The sequence below is a fragment of the Anoplophora glabripennis genome, unplaced genomic scaffold (genome assembly GCF_000390285.2).
Source record: "Anoplophora glabripennis isolate ALB-LARVAE unplaced genomic scaffold, Agla_2.0 scaffold94, whole genome shotgun sequence".
In the NCBI taxonomy this organism is placed as follows: domain Eukaryota; kingdom Metazoa; phylum Arthropoda; class Insecta; order Coleoptera; family Cerambycidae; genus Anoplophora; species Anoplophora glabripennis.
In genome coordinates, this window is record NW_019416228.1 from 598,204 (window position 1) to 619,088 (window position 20,885).

Sequence of the window (20,885 nt, forward strand, 5' to 3'; positions counted from 1 at the left end):
TTCGTCAATTTCTTCGTGAAGTTCGGAAGTACCAACCCAACAGATTTCCAGCCTCAGATCAGTAATGAGGTTATGTTATTGGAATATGTAGATAATTGTGTGGCGTCGTACCAGTTTTGCATTGTTTTTACTGATTTGTTACTTACAAAAACTAATATTTATATAATATGTGTCAGAACTGTACCGCTGTTGTATCACCACAATTATGAGTGGAAAGGTGACATTTTTGAAATGTATTTGCTTCTTTGATTCATTGGTAGAACCGATTCATACGTCAAAAAACTTGATAAAGTCTGTAGCAGTGTAAAACCACACTGTTTACCAATAAATTCGTGAATTAATTCATGAAGAACTTCATCAATTTATTCATGAATGAATTGTCAATATAAAACAGCTTTAAGGTTTATCAAATTAGTGCAAGGTTGCGAAATTTGATGAATAGAAAGATAAATTTGAGATATCTTCATTCAAGTTATTGATGAGAAAATGAATTTTTATTTTAGTCTTTATTTTTTAACTGAAAATAGGAAGAGACATGCTTTTTAAACTCAGACATTGCTTCGACACTTTTTTGCTGGAAATTTATATATACAGTTGTGCAAGTTGTGACGCATATGATGACGGAGAAGGGACATACAATTTTTTTTCTATTAGGCACTTTATTCGAGTTCCGCATTCAACATATCTTTCTATTTACGATTATATGTCACATTTTGTTTTTTGTTCCTTCCAGTTCAATACCGCCGTAACTGCAAATTTTTAATTTTTGATTTTATGGCGGTATTTCAGTGCCAACATGTTTCACTTCGAAATGAAATACAGCCACAAGTGATTAAGTTTTAAAATATACCATATTTTGCAGATATGGCAGATATGGCGCAGATGTGGCTCCTTAAAATATTAAAATTTCAGTGCAATAACGCCATATCTAACAAAATTCTAATATTATCTCAAAGTCTGTAATTCTTCTATGTATGGTTATGTATCAGCAACATGTATACTCTATCAAAATTTTAAAAAGATACCTCTTCAAGCTAATTAATTATGGAACTAATTAAACAGCATCATTGTTTTATTTCCTTCTACTCAAAAATGTTATAATTTACACTTGTGGCGGTATTGAACTGGATGTACGATATGTAGTTTGCATCTTTATTATTACTCAAGTACCAAAGTAACATTTTTAGACAGAGTGCTTCTTAAAACAAAACATTCAACTATTATTACAAACGAAATTTTTACAGTTTAGTTATTTTTTTTATAGCCTGCCTATTTGTTTTTTCGAAAATATTAATAAATCATAAACAATTCGAAATGTTATCATTGAGAACAAAGATCACGTGTAAGAGAATATGTAGGTACAAAAAAAAATATTGTATTTTAAAATATGTCGGTCGGCTTGTACCTATTCAAATAATTCAATTTTAAATATGGAAGTGATTTTTCGACTAAAAATAAGAAAAAGGTTCGCATGAACATATATTTTAAACTGTTTCGCTTTTGACATAGGGTATAGAAGTTTATGAAGTTTTTAATATTTACGCAAATATTTCTGAAGATGGCGCAAATTGATGACCGATTAGTGTAGACTAAGTAAAATTGGATTTGTATATTAAAAATCACGTAATTTGACTGCTACTCAATGTCTACTAGTACAAGGCATTACATTGTAACTGCTGGCAAAAAGTGACCTACCAATTTATAGGTGATATGAAAGCCAGACTAGTGTCGCACTGGGCAAAATAAAGTTTTCAACTAATGATATTGTTGGACACAACTACTCCATGAACTGAAGCCCCAATCAGTGTTGAATTATTATACCTAGCAAACAATTAAAATTGTCAGTAGAGCCACCAGACACAGACCGGTTGCAAACTTATTAGTTCTCATAAGACAACATATATCATTTTGAATATGAGTAATTTGATATATACAGGGTGCCCCGGAAATGGTGGGCAATCTCTCGGATATGGATAGATAATGAGAAAATAATGTCACAAGTTCATATAAAACTGTTTCCTCCGGGCTCACCCTGTAGAGTTATTAGTTCTTGAAGTTGAAAATTAAAAATGGTCTTTTTGCTGTAACTTTTGTATTTTTCAATAAATTTTGAAATTTTTTTGGCTGGATCTATAATTTTTTAAGCTGCTTTGGATGATAATATGAAATCCTCGATAATAATTATGGGGGCCCGGGGGCAAAGCATCCCCCACCAAAATTTCTAGAAAAAAAATTTTTGTTCCACTATACCCCAAAATTTCCATCATTTTATAAAAATTTATGGTATTACGTAAAAAAGGTATACTTGTTGAATATCTATAAAATATAATTTTGTATAATTTTTAACGTGTACTGACGGTTTCTAAAGTGTGATTTTATAACAGTGGTCTTAAAGATAAATCACATGACTTACTTTTAACACTAGTGCTAAAAATAATTCACTTTTAACACTAATATCATAAAATGAAATTGACTGACAACATGTGTTAAAATTATACCTTAATGACGTTTGTAGAAAAACAAGTTTAGAGACAACGGTACTGTTTAATTTGAGACATTTTATTTAACAGAAACACAGGTTTAATCGTAGTTGGCTTTTACATATCAGAATAAAGGACAAATAATTTGCAATAGCAGTGTTCCAAATTATGAGAATTTGGACTTAACTAAACTAACTAAACGAAAAGTGCATGACAATCAAAATTTTGTAACTAATATAATTCATAATAAATTCTCAATATTAGTTCCACCTTCTCTTATACAAATACGAGCTCGTTTAACAGAAGACTGTTGCACTCTCCATAACATTTCAGGATTTTGTCGTATTTCATTTGCACAATAAATAATTCTTTCTTCTAATTCTTCTCTAGTGGTTACAGGTGTGGAATAAACAAGACTTTTCAAGTGCCCCCAAAAGTGGGTTCATATCTGGAGTTCGGACTGGCCAATGAATAGGTCCACCGCGATTTATCCAGCGATTAGGATATACCTCGTTTAAATGGTCCCTTACTGCAGCACTAAAGTGAGGCGGCGCCCCATCGTGCATGAATATCAGTGCATTTCTGGTTTCAAGATCAACATCTTCTAACAATTGTGGTAATTGATGCACAAGGAAATCTAGGTAACGTTGACCATTCAGTCTAGGGGGTAACACAAATGGACCCAATAAGTAAGGACCAATAATTCCACTCCAAACATTAACATAAAATTGTCTTTGGTGCCTAGTTTCAATAATAGCGTGTGGGTTCAAATCAGACCAATAATGTAAATTATGGGAGTTAATAACTCCATTCCTCCCAAAACTTGCTTCGTCAGTATACAGAATTAATCTCGTAAACATAGGATTTTGCTCATGACTCTAAAGAAACCATTGAGAAAACTGTACTCTTGCACGAAAATCATCAGGATTAAGAGCATGCACTTTTTGGATATGGTAAGGGTGAAGAAGCTGTTCCCTAAGGATTCTTGCAACAGTGGTCTTTGGAACATTGGTAAAAGAAGATAATGACCTAATGCTAACTGTTGGATGAGCAGCAACTTCGTCCAGTATATTTTCCTCTACTTCAACTGTACGTGCTGTTCGCGGGGCACCCCTGTTTGCAGTAACAAAAAATTTTCAAAATTTATTGAAAAATACAAAAGTTACAGCAAAAAAACATTTTTAATTGTCAACTTCAAGAGCTAGTAACTCTACAGGGTGAGCCCGGAGGAAAACATTTTATATGAACTTGTGACATTATTTTCTCATTATCTATCCATATCCGAGAGATTGCCCACCATTTCCGGGACACCCTGTATATATAACCTACCTATATCTTAAATGTCACTGCTATTCAATTCTTACTAGCGTACTTACGAGAATTAATAAGATCGAATTTAAATGTTTAATGTTAAATGTTAAATGTTTTTAGATATTGCAGGAGTAATTTAGTGCTGGTAGGAGGTTAACTCCAAAGGGTAGTTGTTCCCCATGAATTAACACCTTTATACAGGTTGTATTACGAAGAGGGTTACAGGGGTTATCAAAAAGATATTATTATATTATTTATTAAATGAAAATAGTGTCAACTTCCTCGCACTTCCAGTTATACCGGAATCATCATCAGCTCTGTTATTTCAAATAAAACATGCTGTATATTTATTCATTTTTTAATTCTACGGCAAATTCTAAACTAATTTCATATAAGGTACAATAGGCCAAAATGTAACAGTTTTCCAGTTATGAACAATTCGATAAAAATTGAGGAATGCAAGTGATTTTTGAAAACAGAATAACTCCGACATTTAGCTTTATTTATTAATGAAATTTGGCAGAATTAATTTAAAAGTAATGTAATTCTGCCAGTTTATGTCAAATTAGCAAAAATTCATATTCATATGTTTAAAAACGTGTGGCCAATATTGTGACGAAGTTGAATTTAGTCAAAAATTTAAAAAAATATTTCTGCCAATGTCTTCAAATGTCCTCTCTAAATTTATAAACGCGTATTTTCAACTACGCTTCATTGCTAACAATACTTCTAAGCTGCTAGATTTTATATCAATTTTTACTCGTGAGAAATAAGCGGAAACGGAAAATTTCTGGGAAACTTCTAATTTCGACATTATGGGCTAATTTTTGCTCAAACTTTATATGAGGTAGCCTTTTTTTCAACAGTTCTTGAGTAATTTGTCGAAATCTGTATCACATCCTATCCAACTTTTAAAGGATTATAAAACCTTAGGAACCTTTTCAAGAAAAATCTGTCCTGCAAGATTTTCGCAACATCATTGTTACATTCTATGTAAAATGCACCTATCAATTAATTTTGTACTGTTTTTTTTTTGTAATTATTATCTAGATATAATTTCGATATCTATTATAAAACTAACACTGAACTGACAAATTAAATTCCAGTACATCATGTTCTATAAAAAATAACTCTACTTCTAACTAGAGAGCGCACATACACTCCACTTTCCGATTAGGTTAATATTAAACCTTTCCGTTCATCTGGAACAGCCTTCGAGCATCTCCCGCATCGATAAAAAAGTTCCAAGAGGAAGCTACTTGATATTAAACTGACCGTATTATAGTCGCAATTCAGTAGAAGAAGACACGATGATCCTAAGTAAGATAAGAAGGAACAGGACGGGACATAGGGAGGAACTGGAAGACCGAACTGACCGTGTGATATAATCGTAAAACTTATTGATGGCGATGGAGATTATCAGCAGTTATGGGTTGTTCCTTGGTCGTTCCTGTGTCTCTAGAAAATTGCTATTGTTATCTCCGAGCTTCGTCAATTTATAGTGACGTTAGTTCTGTATTTATTAGGACTTCCAGCAAAAAGTTTGATTTATTATGAATTTTTATAACTGTATAATCTTTATATGGAAGCAATTAAAGGAAAAGCAAAGTTTTATCCACACCCTGCAATTTGTACTGTATTGAGAAAATGCTTTTCTACGTAATAAGAAATTGTTTAAGAATGCAATATTGTGCAAAGATAATGTCATTTTCATATACAGCGTGGTAAAAAAGTTCTGCATAAAATTCATATTTTCGTTAAATATTTTTTTTTCGAAAAACGGTGAGACCCGTCGATTTTTATTTGATCCTGAGCACCTTGTTATGTGAAAAATTTTTTTTAGATAACTTACGGCAGCGATGACCTAATTTTTTCTTTTAAATGAGAACGCATATTTTTTTCGTTCGAAATTGATGACAGTGATAATTATCTAAACAACGGTGTGAAAATTTCGATGTCTTACATAACAATTTTTTTTAGAAAAAATAATTGTTTAATGAAAATATGAATTTTATGCAGAACTTTTTTACCACGCTGTATATAACCAGTGACTTGTTATAGTCACTGATATAACGTAAAGATAGTTGTTTTTTTAGATTCAGATAACAGATAATCTAAAATAACTTATACTTAGATCCCAAACGAAGAGATTTATTTTGTTGCCTGCAATATATATTGTTAAATGATCGTATTGGAGATAAAAACAATGGCACAAGAAATTTCTTGTAAGGATGATTACTTCTATCCCTAGCAACAAAAGGGGAAAATCAAGAAATTATCGATAGTACGAAAAGAGTACGCATTGAAGGAAAGAAATGAAAACAAAACTTCAAACTACTGCGCGCTTCAGTCGCAGAGCATGCACAATTGGGGACTAGGCTGTGCATTGTTGTCAAGTGTTATTTTTAAAGGAAAAGTATTAAAAATCAAATTTCCATCCACTCATCGTGTGTTTTGGCACGTTACTTTTGTTGAGTGGGTGTTCACCACTAGCTCTACCATCCCACAAAAACTAAAGTTTAATTCTTTTAAATAAGACAAACTATGAAGCAGTATTTAACAAGTAACCTAGTAGCAAACTCAAACAGTAATCAATAATGATAAATGAAATACTCAAAATAAATAATCTGTTTACTCATCTTATTTTTATAACATAATATTTGAGATTTGTGGCATTCTTCGAGTAATGATACCAGTATCCTCTTCTACGGAGTTTAAAATTTCTGGATCAAACATCCCCTAATTTCTTAAATGTTGAACCAATCTGACAAATGTCTTTTCTTATTCGGTATTTATAAGTCGGTGTAATCTATCTGATATAGTTTTCTTTGCTCCTGACAAAAAGTAGGTTCTAACTATATCAACTCTTTCTTGATTTTTCATAATGTACAAAAACTTGAAATTAAAACACAAAATTTCACTGTATCGTCACTGAACAATGAAATAAATAATTTTATAAGATTATACATTTGCATCGCATAAAACACTTCATGTTCAATTTTCCCCAAACCGAGTCGAGGACTAAACAAATATGTAACCAAATGAAACAATACAGTTTTTGGCCATTCCTATTTTAATCAGGTGCGAGGACAGTCGACACTTTCGCGCCTTCAAAGGTATATCGCAACAGAACAGCGGTTTTTTAGTGTTCGATGCTTCGTCCACATTAACATAGAGAAAAAAATATGGTGATTTTAAAATAATAAGTCGTAATATTTTAATTAATCTGTTTTCAAAAAATTGTTTTTAATTAATTTTGTTGTCTAACAGTTGATGAAAAAATATATTTACAATTAGTAACAAGTCTCTGTACCAATATTAGATAATATTTAATGAATCATGTAAAAACTTTTTTTTTTAAACGATAGAATGTTTTGATTTTAATGTTTGATCACTTTGATATGAAAAAATATGGTGACTTTAAAATAACACCTTGCTAGTGCAAGTTATAGAAATACAATCTGTTTTACTAAATTATTTTTCATTGTCACAGGCCATAATGTAGATTGATTTAAAAACAACTGGCAACGTTGATATAATAGTGCACTAACACAACTTTGTGCGTTTTAAAAATATTAATAAATAAATAATAATTTCACATCCGAGTTTTTGAGAACACGTATTATTGTTCCTAAAAATCTGACCCCACTTAAAATTACACCCTGCATTGAATAGTTACAGCTATGGAGTGTATATACAAAGAGTGAAGACTCCGTGTTAAAAAAAGTGAGTAATTTCTTGAGTCACATAAAGGCGGCGCTGATGTGAGTAAGTAAGTTTGAAAATGACGCGCGACGTTGTAAGCGCAACTTCGTTAAACGAGCGACTCCTTAAACTTTAATTTGGGTTTTAATAATAATATTTTAATAATAGGGGATCCGAATTTTTATGTGCGGCCCATAAGAGTCTTCACTCAATGGTATAGATGCATAGGTACCAAGGCTAATTTGCTTCTTGGTTTCCATTTAAATACTCCGTTCTTCTCTCATTGTAAGTAGTTTTCCTCCTTTATTTTGTATAGGTTTCTGGTTATTACAGTTTCGTCTTGTTAGGATTTTGGTCGTTTTATGTATATAACTTGTAGTATAACAACCCTAGGTTCGACAAAAAATAAGTCAACGTAGTTGTGACCAAAAATATGTGATCGTCATAAGGACTACCTACGTTGTGTGTGTCCATTTTTAATTGACCGGAAGGCACTGGCTACTAACTTTGTAGAGGGGATGTATGGTTTAATTATATAAAACAAAAGCAGAGTAAATACATCTAACCTTTATTTACATACAATTCAAATTAAACATGTGACAAATAAAAAGAACAACAAAAACATTAACAACCATTAAACATAAAAGGAGAGTGCCAGGCTCACCTAGAGCTCCTGCGGGGAAAGAGCATGGCAGAGAAGCCCACGATCGTTGCTCTCACCACCCAAATATAAATACAAAACAACCGCTAACCAAAGGAACAAATTAAGATCCTTTGCTAATGATAATCAAAACTGGACTTATTTAATGTGTCACTAAACGTCATCTCACTCAAGTCTGACATACACACTTCCAAGTAAAACTGAAGAGGTTTTAGTAACAATAATAGCAACAACAACAACAATAATAATAATAGCAATAATAATATTATTATCATGAAACATCTATAATCATCACAATCATAAGATTATATAGAACAATTAACAACAAAGTACTTAAAGAATATTACCTGGTAACTAATAACACTTTAAACACTTAACTTTTCACTACTTTGACACACTGCCCGCCGATCGTCTTACTACCTATCTGCACACCGTTCTCACTTCAACTACCTATCTTCACTAGGCTTCCTTCCAGAATTCCCCTCCTATACGTTAGTTTTTGCGCTTTCTTTTACCTACCGTTAATATTACTTTTTCATTATTATACAACACTCATGTAACAGGTGACGTCGAAGTTGATAAGATAAGTACGGTTTTGCACAAACTCTCTCGTATTATTTCTCTGGAACTATGGAGCCGTAGCATATCTACAGCCATCAGCCTTCAAGAAGTCACTTCGGATTCAGTTCTGATCCCATTCGTTCAATATTCAAAGAAAGTTTGTAATTAATACGTAATATTCCATCTAAAGTCGTTGACAAAATGTTATTGTTGCTAATAACATTGGAACAATTTGGCATTCGTTTGAATTAACTTAATACTTTAAAGTAAAGGGAAAATAAAATTATCTTTATTCCAAATGTATCCTTTAGATAAAAGATAAATGAATATTCCGCCCAAGGTAAGGGATGTAAATATTGCACAAAATTGTAAGAATACTGCATAAATATTAATATTGAATAATTGTTAGGTAAATATAACCATCATAATTTCTTTCAAAAACAAGACGATTGAATCCATTTTTGATAACCAGACATTTTTAATGTCTATTTCAGGAATATGATTTAGTTTAACATGCTGAGAAATAATTTTGTAATTTATTTTAAAGGTCTAAAGGTTTAAAGCTAATTCAAATAAATTCAAAAATATCTTATCAAACGAGGTCAACCAATGTTCTTCGATATCAAAAATCTAGGTATGCAAATGATACCTAACCCCACAAGCGCAATATGGAGGGTACAGTATCTGCTATTTACTAAAAAATAAAAATGAAAACTGAATAGATTTAAAACTACTGCCTATTATGAAAAACAGGTAGAACACTTACTGCATGTTGTTTCGCGATATCAGCTTACATAAATAATATGGTATAATGGATTTTCGATAGATGCAATAATGAGTTTATGGATTTTGATAACGTTTTCATGCTTGTTTTGGAATCATATTTCTGTTTACAGTTTCAGTGTTTTGCATAATTCAATAACCTGGGTCATATAAAATGATGTTTCAGTAGTAGATACAGAGAAAGTAGCTTAAATAGTTTCAAAATTTATATCCAATTATATAAATGTCAGTTTGAATTGATTTTATTAATATTTTGTAAATTATGCACTTCTAATCCTAATAGAAAGAAGGATAATAACATACATTATTCATAACAATTTTAAAAAATTGTATCTTTTAGATTTAGACATTGCTGCTACATTTCCTATAGTTATATATTTTATATTCCATATTTAATTAAATTTAATCAATTCACGCTCAATAAATTAAATTCCGCTTAGAACATTTGCTCATAGCTACTCTTTTCTTAGAATTATTTGAGGAATCCCCATTTTTTTTATCGCAACGTACTCAAGGTCCACCCTGTTTATTACAAAACTTTTTAAATCCCACTGAAATAATGTACATGACATTTACATGAATGTAATAAGAATTTTAATGTAAAATATATTTTATGCAATTAGGAATAAGTGTAACATATTTTTTTCAGCAACGACTTTAATGTATTAAAAATCATAATTTTTTTTTGAGACTACTATTTTTCTCACATATCTAATTAAAATAGTTATTCGACCAAACTAACTATTTAATTAGCTCATTTAAGTTAAGAAAAAAAAATTAACAATCATTTCAAACCTAATAAAATTTTATTATCCCTTATAAATGGCGCCTTTTCACTTAAAACCAGGTACTAATTAAGTTTTAATTCTTGAAAGAGTATTAGGAAACCAAAATAATGCCAGGGCTGCCTACACGGAAAACGATATGGTAATGGGTAAATATTTTTAATTTTCTTCTACTTTACGATGACGTCGGCTAGAAGCTCTATAAAGGAAAATAGGAAATATATACGACTTAAGGCCGTTTAAAATTAGTCAAAGTACTTGAAACGGTCGTTAATTTTTAGTGTTATTGCCCTTTTAGACTGGACTACTTTACGTGGTATAATTTTAGGTTATTTCTGGAGTAGCCTGATTGTTAAGAAAACATTACTTTAGGCATTACCTATGTAAAATCTTAACTTCGCACTAGTAAATAGGGTGAGTCAATGCTATGGCAAAGTTGATTTATCGCTAGAATATAATTGAGGCAAGATATTTCAAAATAAGTTTGTGTGTGTGTGGGGGGGGGGGACAAGAAAAGCATATTTGAAAAATTATTTGACTTATACAAGGTGATTCATTTTCGAAGGGCTGACCAAAGTTTTATTATTTTAAATCAAATACCCTGTAGATACAACAGTAGATATTTCTTCTATTTTACATAGAATTATGCAACTTTTTCGTAATAGGTACTATGTGTCAAAAATCAGCCGTTTCCGAGATATTATTTGTTTTTTTTAACTGGATGTGAAAAACCTTCTCGAAATCTACAACTTTCATAATCGGTGTTATATATCAGTTCCTCATATTTTACGATATTATTCGCAACTCCTGTATTTTTTATTTTTTTTGCATCGACGTTCTAGGGCTAAAGAGTTGAAACAAAAAAGAAATGCCTAAAATGTATCTTTACTTTTTGCAGAAAAGAACAATGATCCTAAATTATGCAGCTTTCTTATTCTTATTGAATTTTTAGTGATCTTTTATATGATAGAAAAAAAATAAAATATATATATATTGATAAAATAAAGTTTTATTGAGTGTTACAATAGATGTTCTCTCTTTCTCGAATACCCAAGTTAATTCGGCGAACGATATCAATGTGAACGTCATGATGTAACAATAATAAAACAAGCTTGTTTCATTCTATTTATCATATCGTCACAAGTAGTTGGTGGTTCTCTATATACCCTGTCTTTTACAAATCCCTGCAAAAAAATCAAGTGGTGTAATGTCACACGATCTAGGAGGCCCACCTAGACCAATCCATCAATTAGGATAAATTTCGTCAAGATAGGCTCGGCTTCTTCTCTTGAGAAATTCATTACGAACAAGTAACAACAAAACCATACAAACAATACTAATTAATTAAGAATAATTATTTGAATCACAGAAAAACGCTACTTCAACAGTCAAAGCTAGTGACAGGAAAAACTATTGACAGTTACAAACATTTCTTTTGATTCACTGCCATATCAACGCCTTCCCAGGAAATTTTCATAAAAAATAAAGAAATTGATAAACATATCGTAAAAAATGAGAAAATGATATATAACACCCATTATGAAAGTTGTAGATTTTGAGAAGGTCTTTCACATCTAGTTAAAAAATACATTTGAAAAAAAAACAAAATTTTTGTCTTTGAAAAAGATAACATTTTATACGGTTTTGTGAACACCCTGTATGACATTTATAAACAGTGACCACTTCACAATTTATGCTTAGAATGTATCTCAAAAAACGAGTATATCACCAACGATCAAGTGTAACGCCTAAAATGTCATTTTCTATATTAAAATGTTATTATCTTGGAAACGATTTATTTTTGGCACATAGTATCTATTACGAAAAAGTTGAATAATTCTATGTAAAATATAAATATCCTCTCAAATACAGCTTTGGTTAGCCCCCTGAAAACGAATCACCCTGTATAAGTCAAATTATTTTTAAAAGGTGCATTTCATGCCCCCCCCCCCCCTACCCGAGCCTATTTTGAAATATTTGGTTTTAATTATATTCTAGCGATAAATCAACTTGAGCGTTGACTCACCCTGTATATGATCATATTACAAGTAGGTATTTACGAAGATCTTGAAAACTGCTGCCCACATTTTTGTATGTGCACCAACTAATTGCGAGTTTGCCAAGTCATGTGTGAAGAAAATTATTGAGAACAAAACCTCGATCTCTTAAGTTTATATTTACTTTAAAATACAGTAGAGTGACATAAAATTAAATCTTAACTCATAATAAACAAAATCCTAAACAAAAGAAAAATTAAGAAAAGAACACATTTTTGACTAATTTAATAGGCAACAAAATTACACCATTGATAAATTCCTAAATCTGTTTTTTATTTTATTTGCTGTGTAGGACTGCACACATTATTACGTATGTAGGTGCATGTATTGATGCAAAGGAGTTAAAAGGCGCCTCAAAAGACCAAAAACTAAAATTTTCGACTTCATTAAACCTAACTGCTGAATAATTGTCGATCACTATGGACCCGATTTTCAGTTCATCTAATCTCCAACCCTTTCTTTTCGGGAGACAAAGAATTTAAAATTCTTCCCTAGAGAATTAAAACACTTTAAATAATTGTTATTCTTTTGCTAATGCCCATCAATGGAGATTAAAAAAAGAAGGGTTGCTCAAATGGCTGTACTGTTCTAAAACATTTAACAATTTTGCTATTGGGGTGGTCTCAATTTGCGCTTCTTCCTAAATGGCAAGACTACAGAAATATACTATAGATTGTTCGGTAATGCTCGTATCAAGGCAAATAATTGTTTTCATTCGAATTGTTTATCATATTATAAAAAATGATGTTAATATTGCTCGCTTTTACAAAAGAAAGTACTTTTTCTTTGCTATCCAAATAATTTTGTTAAACTGATAACATACACTCAATCATAAAATTTCGATAAATGTATTGAAAGACTATAAAATAGTGCAATAAACAACACAATTTTTTATACAAGAAATATATGATCCTTATACAGTGTGGACCATTTTGTATTGGTATCATGGAAATTATAAGAGAAATCGTTAAATGGGGAAAGTTTTAGACAGTTCTGTTGCTAACTTAATGGCGCTTGCAGACCGTCCTAGCTCTTCAGGTTTTTGATTTATTTTGAAAAAAAGTAAATGTGGCGTTTTCGAAAATCGTCTATAATTTTTTTATTTAGAGGAATTTTTAAAATTTGAAAACACTTTTTCACAGGAAGTTTTTTCGAGGAATTCCACTGTATATTTAGATTTTCATTGTGACGTTTTGGTTGCGAGAAATCATCATCAACTTTTTTTTTCTTATGGGTGCAATAATGAATTTTATGCTGAGCAAATAGAGCATTTTTTGCCATTTCAGTGATATAAGTAAGAAAAAATTTCAAAAACAACGTCAAAAATCAATTTTTTAATAATTATTATAAAACTGGCAACACCGCATTTGAGTTTTGTTTCAAACATATTAGCATATATTTCTCGTTACAAGTAATAGAGTTTTCTTTCACATCTCCTAATCACATTAAATCTACTTAAACAACTGAAACCACGTACACAAAATATCCATTAGCGCTAATAACATACGCGTCAGAACTTTTCCGTCTAGATACAGTTTTTAAGGAATGCATTATTGTAGTTTATGTTAAAATATTCTCAAATAAATTGATTTTTAAATGTTCCATGGATATCAACATTTTAATGTTTTGCATAGATACTTGCCAATCTTGCCACTGTAAATTAAAAACTTCGTAAATATAACAAAATTTAGTATTTTCCAAAATAAAAAGTTGCAGTAATCAATGTGTATAATGTAAAAGCGTCCTACTACCCATAAACTTAATATTAAGCCCGACAATAGGTAAAAATGCCTCAAGGGCCAAAGATCGATAGGTTCCGTTTCATCAATCAGATTGATAACAAGAGGAAGTGACGTAACCAACACCTACAGTATCGCTAACAAAGGCCCTCGTTGATGGATGAACTTCTAGATCACCTTCCATTGTTGATAACATGATAAATCTTCCGAATATGCTACAAAGTTACTATAAACTTACTCTGCACTTTATCAAAGATAATTAAACTTGTATAATTAAAATCCGACCCAGAAAATTGTCCGTATATTCTCCTGAATTTGTGGAGAGGAAAATTAATTTCTTTTATTATTTTAAATTTGTGTGCATGTTAGAGCAACAAAAATGTTTGAAATTGTTGTGAATTATGACAAACAATTTCAGGAAAATCATTTTTTGTTGCAAAGATGGTCAAAATAACTTAAATTTCTTTTAGTGAGAAGTAAACACTTTCCTATAAAAGGAAGTAGATTTTATTTAAACAGGTTGTCCTAAATTATATTTCGATATTTTCAAATTTAATAATATATAAAAAAATAAGGGTACTGTTTTATACAAACTTTTTTCTAAAAGTAGATAATGGGGGTAATTTACACTATAAAAATGATGTAAAAAAGATGTTACTGATATATTTTAAGCATTACCTTAAAAGTCTTCGGAGATATCTTATTCATACCTTGTACAAAGGACATCTGGACACTGATTTGCAATATATTTATTTGCATTTTATCCCTTTCAACTCTTTTACTTATACCTATTGTAAAAATAATAATAAGAAGCATTGATCTTTAAACTATTAAAGAAAACGGCATTATTTAAAATGGAATTGGATGCATATGAAAAATTTCTTAACGTAATGTATTTTATATCGGTCGATAGCCGCACGGTTTAAGGCGTCAGTACGTAAATCGATGTGTGCTAATTCTGCCGGGGTTCGAATCCCGCGGCCGGTTGACCGTAGATTAGCTATGCTTGTACGGAGGATTGGCACCCTCTGTGCAGGTATGGTAGGGTGGAAGAATGTTGGTTTGGGTCAATGTGAGAGATTGACACCGGTTGGCATTAGGGGGGTGGTCACCCCTAATTAATAAGGTTTTCTGCACTGAATGGTGATTAGAGCCTACCAACATAAGTCGTTCCTGGGCGCAAATGCGGTAAATTATAATAATAATAATTATTATTATATACTTCGAAAATTTTCTACATAATAACCATTTTTGTTTCGGTATCACTTGAATAATTTAAACTTTAGCAGATTTTCCTTGAAGAAAATTACTGCGAATTATCAGGAAAATATTTGAAAATCACTAGGCTTTTTAGTAATCTATGATGTATATTTTGTACATGTACATGTCTGCCTCTGATCTGAAGTTTCGCATCGATCAATTTATTCGATACATATCTAACGCCACCCTAATTCCCGTAATGTTAGCTGAGAGACGTTGGACGTGCATTTCATTGTCGTTTGTGCATGTGTGCGAGTTTGATGCTTTGCTTGGTCGAATGTATGGCGTGTGTTTTAATAGTAGTCAGTAGCATTGTGTACCGTGAGCATAGAATGGCACACTGCTTGACCTCAGGTATAACCTAGTTCTGCTACTACAACGCTTATTACCGCTTACTAGCATAATATACAGGGTGTTTCAGTTCGAGTGAATCAAACTTTAACCACAATAAATAATTCAAAATTGCAAAGGGTCTAAATCTCACCGTTCTCACTGTACAGGGCCGTATTAGTCGGTTGTTAAAATCTATTATTTACGAAATCTTTGGTATGCTTATAACAAATTGAATCAAATTTGGTGTAAATGAGTAGTAAAGCGGAATTTTAACAAATATCCAATTTTTCATGAATAGTTGTAGAACTGTATAGATTTTTTTGTAAATGTTACTTTGATGGCCGGTATTATTTGAATATACTTTTACCCCTACTTCTACGCCAATTACTTTGAATCATTTGGGATTTACATTTTTAGATTTCGTGGACAATTCTACGTAAAAAAGGTATACTTGCTGAAAATCGGTATAGTGTATTGTTTTACCGAAAATCTCACACCAAATTTGAATCAATTTTTTATAAGCATACCAAAGATTTCGTAAGTAATATGATTTTACCGACCAATACCGTACAGTGAAAACGGTGAGACTTAGACTCTTTCTTTATAAGGCAATTCTGAATTATTTATTGAGTTCTATTTGTGGTTAAAGTTTGATTCACTCGAACTGAAACACCTTGTATATTACTAAATACTGTTTATTTATTTGGTTGACGCCACAAAATTTTCGATGTCTAGTAACGTAATGTAGTAATTTCAAATAATATGGGATTGAATTTAAGACATTTACAAATGCCTCCCCACATGTACGTAAAAACCTGAATTTCCAGAAGGATTTAATTTATCAAAATTAAATAAGATTTCTTTAAAAGGCTAATACTTTTCTTAAATTTTGTGCACTGTATAATATTTTTTTTGGAAACCCCTTTGTTTTCATGATAATATAATTGTTTGTTACCGGTCACTGGAGCGTAAGTTAGTTGAGTTAACAATAAACAATATAGTGCTAATATTTACTATTTACGCTGGCAAAAAAATATAAGCTGAACCATTTCATACAAAATTTCCGCATATTACATAGATCCATAAACGACTCGTTAAGGTTATTTTAATGGTACAAAATACCGGACAAAAATGTTAATTTTGAAACCAAATTATAAGAGAAAAGTTGCTGCCTTTTATGAGTCAATTACGTGGTTAAATTTTGCCACTTATTTCTAGGACAATCTATATGTTATGAAAGTTTGATGCAATATGAATACGGTAGAAAGAAATTTGGAATACCATTTTTTAATAGAAAACCTGTTGAAAACCACTGACTTCACTATAGAATTTACACATAACGTAGATCAGCTATACAGTGTTGCTGGTGTTATACAGATCTCTTAAGGTAGGTTTTAATCTTCGGAAACTATTGATAGCAGCGATAACAAGGAAAGTAAAGTCTATAGTTCTAAAATAATAATATTTTTTTGTACGTTAATATTATATCTCTTTTACTAAGTGATGGATAGACAAAGAAAATAAGAAATCGTCGTGAAAATAAGAAATCGACATAAACACATCAATTCGCAAACATTGTGTTGCCTCTCCCATCTCAGAAACAATGATCGTAGAGTTCGGGGATATGGGGCTCTTAACAGAACGGACTCAGTTAAAAATATAAATATGTATGTTAATTCAAAATATGCCACAACACTATTGTGTTGTAACATATTTATAGTAAAAGTAACACATAAGAGTTAAAATACGTAAAATAAGAAAATTTTACAAAGTTTAGAGTTCAAATGAATTAATTACTCTATTGACTATGTTGAAAACATACCACTTGTGCTTTTCTGGAACGAAATTTCGAAGTTAATAGTCACTTGTGCCAGAATTCAAACATTTGTTTTTAAATAGAAACTAAAAACGCGCATATATGGAAATTGTAACTTATAACAAATCACAATCTTGCTAGAAATTTCGATTGTACTAACCTCGGCTGTTTTCACATGCTGTTGCTTCTCCTTCACAGTGGAACGTCTAGAGAAGCAATAACTAAAAGTGTAAACCCTCTTTTTCGATATTAATTCTGAAGAAATGAACTGAATAACAAAATTATTGAAATAAATGGAACTAACAAAAGTTGTTAAATCTTGCAGTATCTCGTTGTAACATTTCCTCAAACGATTCATTTTCTTCATTTATTTTATTGGATAAAAGTAAAAGTACGAGCCATGTCTCTCGAATTTGACTATACTTCATCTGGACAAAAGTTCTGAATATGTATATGTGAATAGACGGATTAAATAATTAATATCTACGTAAATATTTGCAATTTAAAAAAATCCTTTAACTGGACATGTTTACATGAGAATTATACCTACAGTTAAAGTATATGTACACATTTAAGATTCGCCCTGTATATCACCCGAACAAAAAATTATTTAGAATAAAACCAGACCTAATTTACATAAAATACGTCCTTAATGAAAGACCGAAACGTTGCGATTTTCCTTATTCTAATAAGAGAAGAACGACCTACAACAAAGGGGCAGCAAAAAAGACAAACACGAATTTAAATTAAAATATTTACCGAGGCAAATGAATGTTTCTGGTGGATTCGTATTTCCTTTGAGAGGGGCGGACATGCAAAGAACTGATTGTTTGAAGAAATGCCAAAAGGACGCTACTTGACAAATTCGGTTTGCATTCCGACTCGCAGTTTCCGCGTGAGTAGCCTTGTGGGGCCTTCCGCAGTCGCAGGGCTGCGGCGGGGATGTTAAGATTTATCTCCCGGAGCCCCGCCGTTGTCTGCCGAACTAATGTCCTATCGAACTTTGCCCGCACTTCGACAGATAGACCGGCGAACGAATTATATTCTACATTTCATTCTGTGCATTTTCGTTATTGTATTAAATTAATAAATCAGCAGTTGCCTCTGTCAGTATATTATAGGCAGTGTGCTTTCTAACCCAACTTCTTGCTATGATCATTTTAGGCCCAAAAGCCTTAACGAACCAATTGACTGTAATCACTGATATTCAATGCGGGATTCAGCAGTCTTAATTAATTTGACTATCGAATTGATGAAGGCTAGTGAATTAGTTAAGAAACTCGAAATATCTAGATATATCTACAGAAAAAACTAATATTTATTGATTTAATTAAAATATCCAAAACCCAATAACAGGATAAGTTTCAGAGTGAATACAATACAAGTGACAGTGAAAGATAATAAACGCAAATGTACAGAAAACATACAAACTAAAACTAAAATACATCTAAGAATATACAATATATAGGGTGATTCACAAATGGTGACCAAAAATGAAACCTCGTATTCTTTGGTGAATTTTAAGGGGTCTTTCCTGTAAAGTTTTTTTCTAGGCCGCTTCGTTAAAAACATGCAGGGTCTTCAACTTCCACAAATATTTTAAATTTTTTTAAATAATTTAAGAACTAGTAAGTTAAATAATTTGAAATGGGGCACATGTATTTATGTAAACGTTGTCCAAAATCTTTTTCTAAAGTTTACATGCAGAGTTACAGGGTATCGGTGGCATATTTTTATAAATAAAATATTACGCCATTGCTTTACGGTAACAACCATGATATTTTCGGATTCGTCTTTCAGTTTCCTACAAATTACTACGCTCTTATGTTTTTCGAAAAAAGACTGATTTTTGAGTAAAACTTAAAAAACGAACTAAAAACGAACTGAGAACACACGTCGATATTCGAATATAATGCTTTTTAAAGTTACATAGTGGGCTGCGATAGCAACTTTGACATTCTGAGCAGTTAGAAGAAAGAATAAATAATGCTTTCCATCATTTTAGGTTTATAATCGGCGACTTGGTTCCAAATGAAAATGAGATATGGGCATTTTATCTAATTGTTTTTGAAATAACCTATATCTTAGGTTCACAAGTTATAGCAAACAAATCTTTGGATTTAATCAGTACTCTTGTAACAGAACATAACGATTTATATATTAAACTTAGCCAACAAGATCTAAAACCAAAACATCACTGGTTACTGCACTACTGCAGAATTATAAAGAAAATTGGCCCACCAAAATTAATTTCATGTATGAAATTCGAAGCAAAACATAAGGAATTTAAATCCATTGCTCAAAGTATTCGTTGTAGAAAAAATTTACCTTATTCATTGGCAATGCGGAGCCAGTTGAAAACTTGTCATCGTCTCAACACACAGAAAGGTTTAATGGACAAAATCTCTATGGGAATCATAAATGATGTTGATTTATCATATTCCAAAATGTTTGAGGATCAGAATTTAAATATTGAAAGCTTTTTTGTTACAACATACTATGAAATTAATGGCATTAGATATGATACAAATAGTGTTTTAATTATTAGTTTTTCAGGAGAAATTCCACTTTTCTTTAACATAAATGAAATATATGTAGAAAAAGTAAATTCCAAAATTGTTTACTTTCATGGGTCTATTTTAAAATCTGTAAATTACAGTGAACACTATTATGCTTATGAAATATGCCAAACTCCTCTTAAAAAATTATATTCATTAGAAGCCTTTTTTTCTAATACTCCAACTAATATCAAATTGGTAGGTAGTTTGCAGTTAGTTTCTGTGAAAGAAATGTAAAGAAATCAATCACTTTTTTCCACAATTTGTATATGGTATGTCTTATTTAATGAAAAGAGTCATACTTACATATACAGATTAATTTGATAAGACTTCCTAGGAAATTTTTCCAAAATAAAATTTTCAGTTTTTAGTTTTATTCTTTTGTGGGTGGTTGAATCATTACCTGCTTGCAGTTTTAAGTAAATATTAATAAAAATACAAATTTTGAGTATGTAACTAACAATATTTGCTGTATATATCTACCACTAGACATGACATGACCACTGTTATTATAATTTAAAGAAAAATAAATTATATTTTTTGTATAAACAGTTACAGAATAGTTGCTAAAGCATTTTTGTTATAATGTATTGTTACCTTTGTTCTTACTATACAGGGTGTCTCATTGGGGACAAACGTGGTTTATGTATGGAGAAGTATGTACAGGGTGATTTTGAAAATTTGGTTACCTATCAGTGTCGTTGCAGTAACTAAATTTTCAGCATCACTCTACATATACTTTTCCATATATAGAGTGGTCCATTAAAAACCGGAACACCCTTCTAAAAAAGTTTTAGGACGCGCGATTTCAATAATTTTTTTGTATATATATATAT